This window comes from Balaenoptera borealis (assembly GCF_965194805.1).
Source record: "Balaenoptera borealis genome assembly, chromosome: 12".
Lineage (NCBI taxonomy): Eukaryota > Metazoa > Chordata > Mammalia > Artiodactyla > Balaenopteridae > Balaenoptera > Balaenoptera borealis.
This window is the reverse complement of record NC_138869.1, coordinates 38,199,064-38,211,566: the sequence shown is the minus strand read 5'-3', so window position 1 is coordinate 38,211,566 and position 12,503 is coordinate 38,199,064. Positions and strand designations below refer to the sequence as shown.

At 43.4% G+C, this 12,503-nt stretch overlaps 1 protein-coding gene across 1 annotated transcript in view; it reads left to right on the top strand.

Annotated features, from left to right (window-relative positions):
- CACNA2D3 (calcium voltage-gated channel auxiliary subunit alpha2delta 3) overlaps window positions 1-12,503 on the top strand; it is an 832,322-nt gene that overhangs the window by 647,305 nt on the left and 172,514 nt on the right. The gene's annotated exons all lie outside the window — the stretch shown is intronic.

The following is a 12,503-nucleotide window of genomic DNA, read 5'->3' as shown; positions in this document are numbered from 1 at the left end:
ATTCATAGCCATGGTTTCCTTTCGTGGACATCACTGCCTCTTCTCCCTGGGGCCACAAAGACTTCTCAGCTGCTTCTTTGCTTGCTCCCCCCCACCCCACCGCCCTCACCCCCTCATTGAATTGACCTTTCGGTTTGCACGCCTTTGGAAATACTTCTCAATCTTTCATCGTTTCCCTGATGCTGAGGTTCTGGCTCTTTCCTCATTTTTCACATATAAAACAATAAAGCCGCCCCCCATGAGCATCAGGCGTCAATGAACTGTGACTGTTCTCTAATTGAAGCCATTGGAAGCTTTCCCACCAGGGACTGGAACATTTCATTGAATGTGCAAATGCCCCGCCATTTGCTGAGGTAGGATTTCAATGTCAAAGCTGCCCTTCAACATGCCACAATGTTCCACATGCCTATGGTGAAAAAAACCATGCTTTTCTTTTCTTTTTTTAATTATTAGCACCTTCATTATTTATTTATTTATTTATTTATTTTGGCTGCGTTGGGTCTTCGCCTCTGTGCGAGGGCTTCCTCTAGTTGCGGCAAGCGGGGGCCACTCTTCATCGCGGTGCGCGGGCCTCTCACTGTCGCGGCCTCTCTTGTTGCGGAGCACAGGCTCCAGACGCGCAGGCTCAGTATTTGTGGCTCACGGGCCTAGTTGCTCCGCGGCATGCGAGATCCTCCCAGACCAGGGCCCGAACCCGTGTCCCCTGCATTAGCAGGCAGATTCTCAACCACTGCGCCCCAGGGAAGCCCCCATGCTTTTCTTGAGGCAGTGTGAAGTGGGATCCCTGGCCCCAGGCAGTGTAATAGAGCAGTTGAGTTTGGGGTTTGGAATCAGCTGGGTCTGGATTTGAATTCGGCTTCACCATTTACCAGCTCGATGTCTCTGGGCAAGTAACTTGCCCACTGAAAACCCCTTGTCCTCATCTCTGACATGGGGTAACAGTTGTTTTTGCTTCATAAGATTGTTCCCAGGATTACGTGAAGCAATAACATGTCATGGCCCAGAGTGCCTTAATAAATGGTCACAATTACCCAGGAGAGTGCTTTCCAAGGCTTCTGTGCTGCTAGCATTCGACTCAACCTTGACTCACAGGCAGGAGGGGGTCCTGACAAAAGACCAGGAGGCCTGGCCCCTCGTGCCACGCTGGCGGCACCCTTGGGCATGAAGTTGAACATTTGGATTGTGACTATCCTTAACGGCCTGCTCTTTGGGATCCCTTTCCTCCTTTGGACAAGCCCCGTCCAGCCTCACAGAACCCAGGACACTCATCCTGCCTCCTTCCTGAAAAATCTGCTTCACTCAGCCTGTCATCCTTCGTCCTTCTCTCCAACATTCTTTGAGCGTCTGATAATACAGTGGGGAAAAGTGAGGTGTAGACAACAAAGAGCCATTTAAATCTTAATAAGGGCTAAATGGTTCCTTTCTTCCTCCCTTCCTTCCCTCCCTTTTTCCTATCTGTCTACTTTCAGGTGCACAGAATTTAATAATAATTATTCGTGTGTGATACATGACCATCAACGGCTTGTATGTAGCATTCAGTCATCAATGGGTCATAATATGACAAACACCTGTGAATCTAACACTCATTCTAAGAACTGGAAAGCTTCCAGTAACTTGTATCAACCTGCATGCCTCTGTGTTTCCCAGGGACCAGCAAACTTCTTTTGTAAAGAGCCAGGTAGTAAATATTTTAGATGTTGAGGGCCATGCGATGTCTGTTGCAACTACTCAACTCTGATGTTATAGCACGCAGCCAACCACAGACAATCTGTAAACAAGTGGTGTGCCTGAGCCCCAGTAAAACTTTATTTACAGAGACAAAACAGGTAGAGGACTAGATCGGCCCACAGGCCATAGCTTGCAAACCCTGCTCCATCCTGCTGTCTAGCCACTACTGTCACTGCTCCACCACGGCCAGCTGTCACCCACCCCAACTGCCACTGCCCCACTGGACATATCCACCACCCTGTCTCCTTATCTGTAAAATGAGAGGGCTTGAGAGGATGATCTTTAGGCCCCTCTTATATCTAAAACCTTGTCATTCTGGTCAGAATGCTTGAGTGGGCTTGAAAGGCTTTGTACTTACAGACTTTAGGGGAGCTTGGACAAAAAATTTGAGTGTCTCTTTGGGTTACAGCAGAGCTATTTAGCCGTGTCCTGCAGGGCCCAGCTAGGGTCCTGGACTCAGAGGCCTGAAAAAGATGTACCTGTTGACAGCATAGCTGGTCGTAGGAGGCCAGGACACCTAAAGGAAAACTGCAGGCAGTCGAGGATACCTGCAGTTAAAGCCAGGCCCTGTGGCTGAAGGAGGAAGTGTACTTTCGTGGTGCTTATACTCTGAGGTTGTGTGGTCTTGGGCAAACCGTTCACTTTCTCTGAGCCTCAGCTTCCTCATCTGTGGAATGCCTACCTCACAGGAGGCAGGGAGGATCAAGGGGTACATGTTAAGTGCACGGTACAGGTCTGGTAGAGCAGATAATCAGACGTGGCATCTCCTGTAAGCAGTACGTCTTCTCGGCCCTCAAAGAGTCTTGACTGACGGCTCCCAGCTAATCTGTGAGCACCCTGGGAATACGCAGAGAGCCCCCACCACTGCTGGGCTCCTGGGAGCAGTGGCCTACTGCCCAAAGGGGCTCTTTGGTTCAGTTGACTCTAATGGTGATTCAAAATGGGCAGTGCACACTTGGAGTGGAAGGCTCCTGGACCTAGAAAGACTTTAGATGCAGGGGCTGATTGATTTATTCCATCTGACCTCAGCCCAGAGAACAAAGGGAGGCTGTGTGATCTGCATGCTAATACCTGCAGCGCCTGCCTTCTGTCCCTCCCTCCCTCGGTGAGCCAGAGCCCAGAAGTGGCAAGACAACTGTGCATGCAAAAGAATCACCTAGGAGTGACACCACACGTCAGGTGAGGTCAAGCGACTCCCGTGAGGGGCTCCTGTACCAAGATTTAGTCAAGAGCCCAGTTCCCCACACAGACCTTGCTTCAGACACACCCTCAAAGGAATATGGTGGCTATCGTTACACTGCAGTTTCAAGAATTTCCTAGTTTCTGTATATTTTTATATAAATATATTTCCTATGTGCTTTTGCCCGTTTTAAGTCAGAAAGTTTCCCTATATTCTTTTGCTCATTTTAAATCAGAAAATTTCCTCACATAAATTGGTCTATTTAACATTTCACCTCCCTCCAAAAAAAAAAATCAACAATTATTAACATTTAAAATGGATGGTGTCTTAAAATCCAGCAAATATGTAATAGCTCTTTCTCCCAGGTGATATTATACAGCTATTTTAAAAGAGTAAGTTGGAGCTAAATATATCCACCTGGGAGGATATTCATAATAAATTGTTAGGTTAAATAAAGCAATCTGAATAGGAATGAACATTGTATAGTCCCATTTATGTTGAAACAAACAAAAAAAAAAGCCAAAGGTGGAAGGATTAACTCTAAAATGTGCATTGGTTTGTCTGAAGATGGACTAAGTGGGGAAGGATAGACACTAAATTGATAATACTGCTTATCTAGAGGACAGCAGTAATTTAAGAAGAAAGAGAGGAAAATTAACTTTTTTCTGTTTATACCTCTGCATATTCAACTTGCTACAACAAACATGTATTACATCTGTAATTTTAAAAATACAAAGGAAATGAGCTGACTTTTGTTAAAGAGCAAAAAGAGCTTCCTTTTGTTTACTGGAATATTTGAGATGGCTTATCCTCTAGTGACTAGCTGTGTTATATGTGTAAATAACATCCTTAGAGTTCAGCTCCTCTCACTCTAGGAAGATTAGCCCCAAAAGTGACATCTGTCTTTCTCTGCCAAATGATCTCCACATGTGACCAGACCTTATAACTCATAGGAGCACTTCTCCCAGTTTTAATGTCTCCTTTGGTGAAATCTTGGCAAAGTGCTCTCCCCATCCCCATCAGTGGGCCCCATCCAAAGCAGGTGCTGTGGTCATCTGACGTGGGGTAGGCAGCCAGGCCGAGTGACAGCTGCAGCCCAGGATAGCCTGGAAGAGGCCCTTGGTACCACAGAGCCATGCAGAAATTTCATTTAATTATGAAGAGAGATTTGGCACTTGGAAAATATTTCCCTAGGGTTGTGGATGACCAAACGGCACCTAGGTATAAAATTTATACAGAGCTTTTTAAAAGACCTCAGTATTATTTTCTCCTTTCTTCCTTCCTTCCTTCCTTCCCTCCTTCCTTGTTTCTTTTTTTCTTTTTCTTTTTGGTCTTATGAAACATATAGCACGAGAACTAGAAATATATATTTTAAATGGCTATCATATCATTCGTTCAGTGCTTACAATGGGCCAGATATTGCTAGGGATTTATATTAGGTAAATTATAAATCCTTAATGTAATGCAACTGCTGTAACAAATAAACCTCCAGATGTCAGTGGCTCCACACAACAACTTATTTATTGTTCTTATCACAGTCTAGCTCAGATTGACAGGGGCCAGGCTCCCGTACAGTCATTCAGGGACTCAGGCTCCTTCCATCTTGCCACTGTGCTTTCCTCTTAGTTCTCAGCGTTCTCACCATTAGCTGACTGATGGTGGAAGAAGATGAGGACCCGGCATTGGCCAGGCCTGGAAATGGTACTTATCAGTGCACTTACATTCCACTGGCCAGAATAAAATCACATGATCGTATCTAACAGCAAGGGAGGCTGGGAAATGTAGTCTAGCTGTGTGTTTTGGAAGAAGAGGAGTCACAGGTGTTGGAGAGCATTAGCAGTCTCTGCCTCCACATTTTATTCGCATTATATCACTTAAAGTTGACAATAACTCACTAGTCTATAAGCTTAAGATGATTTCTTTGATTTCTTCCCATAGTTTCTACAATACCATGTAGTATGCACATTAAATTAATGTAGAATGAATGAATGACAAAACTAAGGCACAGAAAAGTTAAGCAACTTGCTCAAAGTCTCCAGTGTATTTATTGTAAACACATGGATTGTGAGCATCCATATTAGGTAAAATATTCAGGGAACCTATAGTTTTATGTATTTTATGGCTTAAGATCTCTTTAAAAAAATACAATCCATTCTTTTTTATGGTAAGCTACAAATTTTATTATCTGGAAGTTCTAACTAGCTCAGAAGATAAAAACACGGTTCCTTTTGAGCCATTCGGTCGAAAATCAAGGCTGCCATATGGTTTCTCTAGTAAGAAGGTAGAAAGGATATGTGTACCTCCTCATTCTTTTTTTTTTTTTTTTTTTTTAATTTTTGGCTGTGTTGGGTCTTTTTTTTTTTTTTTAATTTTATTTATTTATTTATTTTTGGTTGTGTTGCCGCCTCATTCTTTCTTGCCTTTTGGATAAGGTAAAAATTCAGGTTCAAGGACTTCCTAGGGTCATTCAGTTTACTTCATATGACTATCCATAGAGTTTAAATTCCTTTTATCTGGCCTTGAGATGTTTGATAAAATGAGTGGACTAGTGGATATGAAATGTGAGCCTCCAAGCGCCCTAAAGCTAAGGAAGACAGTGGCCAGAATGCGTGAGACTACTTCTTAGCACCCACTTGTCTAGTGAGCCCATGTCTGAGCTAGGGGCCGTGGGAACTAGGAAAGACACAGCACGCTGGCTCTTGGCCTTCAAAGAACTTACCAGTTTGGAGGGTGCTGTTGAGCGATTCTTACTTATTTTATCAGTCAATGCTGATCATCTCATCACCTTGCACCTGTTAACCCATGTGAAAACTGTACATGACTTGCTTGGACACCGACACTGTCCAACTCTCTGAGAACCAAGTCTCGGAAGTCCTTTGGCTGGTAGCGGAGGCAGACCTAGATGCTTTTTTGTTTTTGGTCCATCCACTATGTCAAGGTTAGAGGAAGTAGACTTCCCATTCCAATGTCTTCCCAGCCTCAGCCTCCCGGCACTTGGTTTGCCTGCATACTGGATGTATGTGAAGATAAAGATGCATTTCAGATAAGTATGATTAAAGGTAATTAGTGAGCTCATACAGCTGGTGGAATAAACACAGGCAGATGCTGGTTGATATAAAGCTAATGAAAGAAACAAAAGGATCAAGAAATATGGCAGCTTAGGAAGCCTGGCCAAGGACTCACACTGACACATTGTTTTACTTAGATCTTTTGATTGGCTACTTTTGTCCTTGCCCCAAGAATATAAATTGGAATCAAATTCATGTTCATGTTTGATTGTTTACTTATGTTACACATAAAATGAGTGTTTTGTGCAGCTCTTCTTGGTAATTTTTTATTTGCTTTTGTACTTTTATTATAACATGATAAAAGTCCAGTTTTTGAAATAGATGACAATGTGTTTTTCATATTTTCAAGTTATAGCAGTATATGTATATTGTGATGAAATAATGAATCTGTGTTGTGCCATTTTCTCTTTAAAGTTTGCTCTATGTTGGCTCTTTGCTACATGTAGCTTGAAAATGTTCTGGAAAACACAGTCGTCTCAGGCAGGATTTACATTGTAACTCACCAATTATAGATTCCAAACTTTAGGAATCCTTTTCATTATTCCAGGCTTCATCTGCCCCATTATTTCATTTTAGAACAGTATCCCTGTTAAAAGCATGGAATCTGGAGTGAAACCATCTAGATTCAAATGCTGTCTCCAACATTAACGGGCTCCATGACCTTGAATGAGTTATTTAATTTCTCTGATCTTCAAATTCATCGTCTGTACAAAGGAACCCAACTGGCAGATTTGCAAGGAGGGTTAAATAATATTTTAATGTAAGAATCTTAACAAAAAATGCCTTTGCACCTAACAATACATTCTCTATTAATGTGTCTGTATGACATGTATCAACTAGGCACTTAGGCTGTATCTACTCGCACTAATCTGTTTGGAACAAAAACAAGCAAATTAAATGCAAAGGAGCATTTTACCTGTGTGACAGAGTTCTCCATCTTTTAGGATTATAAAGCATGCATGTATGTGTATGTGTATTTGCCTGGAATCATCGTCTGAGTGAATTTGTGCTCTACATATCTCTGCTTGTCATCAAAATAGTTCCACAAACAAAAGAAAGTTGGTTGTTGGTGTTGTGCGACTGCAACCTTCATGTGGGACTTTTGTTAACAAGATAAAGGTCCTGCATTGACGTTGATGCACCTTTCATCCAGGTTTATAACAGTCAGCTTCCCATTCCGGTGCAACAGTAATGGTCTCATCCTTTCATTTCATCCAGGAAGCCCATATTGGGTCACCTACTATGTGCACATGCTGTTATTTTTTTTAAGGTTTACCTACCAATCTTTCCTCTAGTTAGTCCGTCCTTGGTAGGAGGCCCTTTTCCCCATCCTTGAGTAATTAGAGAAAACATGTAGTCATCTCCCCAGGGCTGTTTAGCTTTCATGATGAAGCATGACTATCAGAGTTTCGAGGTTGATAGGAGTGGAAACATTTGTGTTCAACAAGCAGGCTCCTCCATGTGTTGTCAACATTTCATTTGTGATTCTAATTAGGGCCGAGGAGAAAATAAACTCAGCGTACTGCTCTCCACTGCTGTAGCTGATGTTTATAAGTTTCTATCCATGGCCCTGAGTTGCTCCTACCATGAAGGCATTTGGAAATACAGCTGCATGCTGCTGCTGTGTGTGATGAAGAGCTAAGATGGGTAAATCTACTGGGACATTACTAAGAATGAGCAATGTAGGTGTTTACTTCTTAGAGATTGGAGTTTCTTTATTTTTTGACACTCTAAATGTTCCTGAAAGTGAAAACACCCTTATATAAAAATAGGGTATGTTTGAGGGACTCTCATTGTGACCCCTATCTCATCTCATCTTCTCTGAAAGTCTGCTATAAATTTCGTTGTGTATTATTTCTTTATTAAGGAGACATCTATTGAGTGTTCCTGACCTGTTAATCTCTGTGTTTGAGGATATTATGGGCATGAAAATAAGGCAGCAAAATAGATGGACCTACAGTCCAAATGGCCCCTACAGTCTCACAAGGAGACATACATATTTTCAAATATATGAAAAACTACAGCCATGAAAAGTGCTAGGAAGAGGAGGTACATGGCATTGTAAGAGAATATAGTCAGGGAATCTGACTTGGGAGGTTGGGGCAGCCATCCCTATGGATGTTTTAACCAGCTGAAATCTGAAGGATGGGCTAGACTTCAATGCAGAAAAGAGAAGCGATGATGAGGTAAAGTCATTCCAGGTGAAGACATGGCATGTGTAAGGCTGACAGGCCAGAGAGATGGCACAGTGCCCTAGAGCTACTGGGAGGCCAGTGTGACTACAGCATAGAGGGTGAAGGGAGAGCTCAGGCAGGCAGATCCTGGAGAAGAGGTGAAGAAGCTGGTTGTGGAGCCCCATGCCCCCCTCTTCCACTATAACTGTGTTATTGATTTTGAAAAGCTCTCTCTCCCTCTCCCCACCACCCTCACACACACACCCACACACACACCCACACACACACCCACACCCCTCTGCAAGAATGCTGCTTTCTGTTGTGCGGGTCGGGATTACAGTCCTGCACTGAGCCCTATACTGTATGTTGGGAGGTGCTGTCACTTCACAGGCAGTGTCCTTTGTCAACTCCACCATCTCACCGTAACTAAAGAGATGCATCTTGCTGTCCTTCATATGCTTCTTGGGAGAGGTAGAGAGGATTGCAATTTTGCAAGCATTATGAAATCTCAGTACACATATCTCAAACCCTGAGCTTTTCCTTATAGATTGTGGCTATGGGCGAATCCATTCCGCGCATGCCTGAGGGGCTGCAGGATGGAGTCGTCAGCCTCCCCACACAGGGAGTCAAGGAGGAGTCGGCCCCGCTGGGGCACTGAGGCTACTTTGATGGAACAGAACTTTCCCTGCTGGGTAATCCTGTGCATGTAAGTGTGGATGTGATACCTAGCAGTCCAGGGGTGGCAAATAGGTGCTTGAGGTAACATTTGTGGGCCCAGGTGGTCCCACGCAGCAACCCCATGGAGCCCAGCATGGCCTTAGAATCCTTTCCAGCCCAGTAGTCGAGACAGACAACAAACAGCAGACAACTGGTGGCATCCTGCTGACATAGTCCTAGTTGCTGTTCCTGAAGCAGATCCTTGCCATTCTCAGAAGTGACTGATAAGTCTGGAATACAAAGCCAAGGGCCAATTTGCTGAGGGGAGAATTTGAATCACGCCCTAGGAAGCTACTGACTGAGCCCACCTACCCCTCCAGCTTTTACATCTTGATGTAAACTTGGTATTTTCTCCTTGTCCTTGTGAACATGGTAATTTTTCTACAGTGATAAAAATAAGCTCTTTATTTTTTAAAATGGACTTCAAAAATGACAGACAAATTATTAGGACACACTCAAACAGAATTTAGGTTTGTGGTCTGTGCATTTGCACAGGAAACCCCTGGCATGCACTAGAAATATGATTAAGTCAGGGGATGGCACAGACATTTTGTGTTTCTCAATTTGGGGATGTGGGTGATCCCCAGGTAGAGCTCCTTGTGATTGCCAGGTGTCTGCTGGGAGTGGCAGGTCAGCAGTGAGCTCATGTGGGTTATCTTGCTGAAACTTCCCCAGCAGAGCAGGTCCACTGGCTTAAGAAAATGAAGTACCTGGTCCAGAAGAAGTCCATCTGAAAGGGTAACAAAGGTTGGACCACACACTGGGACCAAGAGGAAACTGAATCTAATTTCCCGGTTTTTTCTCTACTCTTCCATCACATTAGAGGCGGCAGAGTGTTATTATTAGCAGCTTATTCTTTGTTTAGTTCCTCCTCTATCTTGAAGTTCAATTGCTCTGACTGACACAGTAAGTCCCTAAATTCTCAGGGCTGAATTGAAACATCTAAAACTCATAGAAGACTCAGAAAGTCTCTGGCACATGGTGCTTTACCTGGAGACCATCATGAGTTCCTCCTCCATTCCAGGAGTGAAACTATTATTTTCTACATCTTACTGAAGGAAAACCTGAATCTTAGCCAGGGTGTCACTTGCCAGAGATCAGTTTGTGAGTAGTAGAGTGGGGACTTGAGGCTGCATTGCCTGATTTCAAAGCCTTTTAACTCCTGTGTTCTTTTATTGCATCTTATTCTTCCCAGCCCCTCACCCTTCATCAGCAAAGGAAGGGCCCTAAAAGAGACTTAGCTCAGACACAACGGACTTGGTAGAATAATCCACTCACCCCTACCCAGCAAGACCTCTGCCTTTGTAGGTCTCCATTTCCCATTGCTTCTCGGGGCCAAGGGCCACCAAGAGAAGAGGACAGCTTGCCGCCTGTCTGTTCTGGGAAAGCGTCCTGGGGCCAGAGGTGAAGACAGCAGGGCACATTGTGCATGGAGCTAGCGTTAATCTGGTCCATCCCCTGAATGGCACTATCAGTCAGATCTCGGCCGTATTTGTCATGGCTGCTCCCCTGTTCAGAAGCTGCCCCCACAGGCCCCACCCTCTCTTCATCGCTGGGCAGCTAGGGGAGAACTCCCTTTGATCTCTAGACTGGTAGCAGGAAAAGCATGACATTTCGTGGGCTTCCTCCTGCCCCTCTGCCAGGCGGTTGTTTGGACAGCCACATGAACAGAGCCCCTTGGTCACGCTGGCTTTAAAACATCCAGACTCAAGACAGAGGAGCATGGCATGGGAGAAAGTAGAAGTGTCACGGACACTGCCTTCACACTGAGGGATTCTCGGTCATAATGCAGAGGAGAGGATACTGGGACTCAGATCTGAGCAGATAAGCAGCTCTAAAAAAGGAAGAAGATGGAGAGGATGGCAGTGACCTGACCGCCATCCCACTGGACAGCTGGCCTTCCAGGGTCAAGAAAGACCCACACACTTGCCACGTTGGTTTATAGCCTTGATCTGCAACTCCACGCCCTGAATAAAAGGTGTCGGCCTGGAAACAGATCAGCTAGCTTTTGAGATATGTCCATAGTTTAAAAAGTAAGACAGGTGGCTCTTGGGAGACTGTGACTCTTTTCTACTTATCCTCCTTCACAAAGGAAAGTTTTCGAGTCAAGTAATTCTGAATAGGGAACATTTGTCTTTTAAAAATATATTCGACTTCCTTGTAGTATAGTATACTTTGATGTATTAAAATACAGCTCGCCCCACTCAAATTACTGCTTCGGTGCCTATTGCTATAAAATTAAACTATTCCTCGCTGATATTTTATTAAGCTCCACCAGCATTTCACATGCAGACATCTCACAGAGCTTCGGGCCATATGTTTTATATGCTGTCAGGGTGAACTCTGACTTTAGTCCGTAAAGCCCCCTTCCCCTGTATCTTTATATAGTGCAGCATTTTCAAAAACTTTGCTATAGGCTACACCCAAATTGTGGACTGATGGAAGTAAACGTCTCTGATTGTGTGGATGTGAATACCTAAGAAGGCAAAAAAAAAAAGATTGTTTTATGAAAAGTTCTTGTTTCCTGGACATCACTTTTACATTTATTCTGTATTTGATATTATTATTTTTTCACCATTTTTGGGGGGAGATGGAATTTTTTTGAAACCATATGCAAAAAAGTGTATGCATTTATGCACAATGAGATCAGCTCTCTAGCAGGGAGCTAAAGGTATCTGTATGTTTGCATTTTGAAAAATCGATGGGTATAGCCATAAATGCCGATCCTTTTAACAAGACTAACTTTGTCATTTAATAAGGGAGATTATTTCATAGATTTAAAACCAGTTAACACATTTAAAACTTGATAAGACAAGGCAATCCTGGTATGTTTCCTGTTCTCCAGTGATTAAAGCAAATCGAACGCTGAGACTAGGGGAGGTTTTCTCATGGTAAGAGTAATGCCATGAATGTTTCTCCTGGTAATGCAATTAGGAAATATTGGCCCCAGTTAATGTAACTTAAACAAAACATGTTGTCCTCGTCAAACTTGTTCAAGTTGTTAAACAGGCAAAGCCTTGTCCAAAAAGTTAAAAAACAGGGGCATATAGTGTTTCCATGGAAACTCTGTTAAAATACTGATTTGTGGATATGATCATAATCAGCCCCATAATCTAATATGACTGAATTAAATGAAAAAGAATCTCAGTTATGAAGTAAGCCCCCTGTGCAAGAGTGTTCTTACACATGCAGAAAACATATGGATCCTGAAGGACGTTATTTTCAAACTACTTATTGGCGCAGGGATGGACCGTTAAGACTTTGGTTTTGTCTGTCGCGTTTCTCCCCCTTCATTCATTGTTCCTCTTTTTATAATGCTGGAATTATGCGGGGGAGCAGTAAATAAAGTCTTGATGACATTTGGATTTTTTAATATCATTGCTCCCCACACAACACTCCATATTGTTTTCATTGTCTTTTTTGACAAAAGAAGATAACCCATATTATTTAACCACTTGTGGGACGTTACGAGATTAGGTTTTATTAAGGTAATAATTTCTTCCCACTAGTGGGATCTTGGTGGAAGATCTATTCCAACCGAATTTTAAGGATTCAGCTTCAAATGAATGGCTTTGACCTCTAGGGGAAAGGGCCCATGCCGAGGGTTGGGGTGAGTGTCCCTGGGACTCTGGGCAG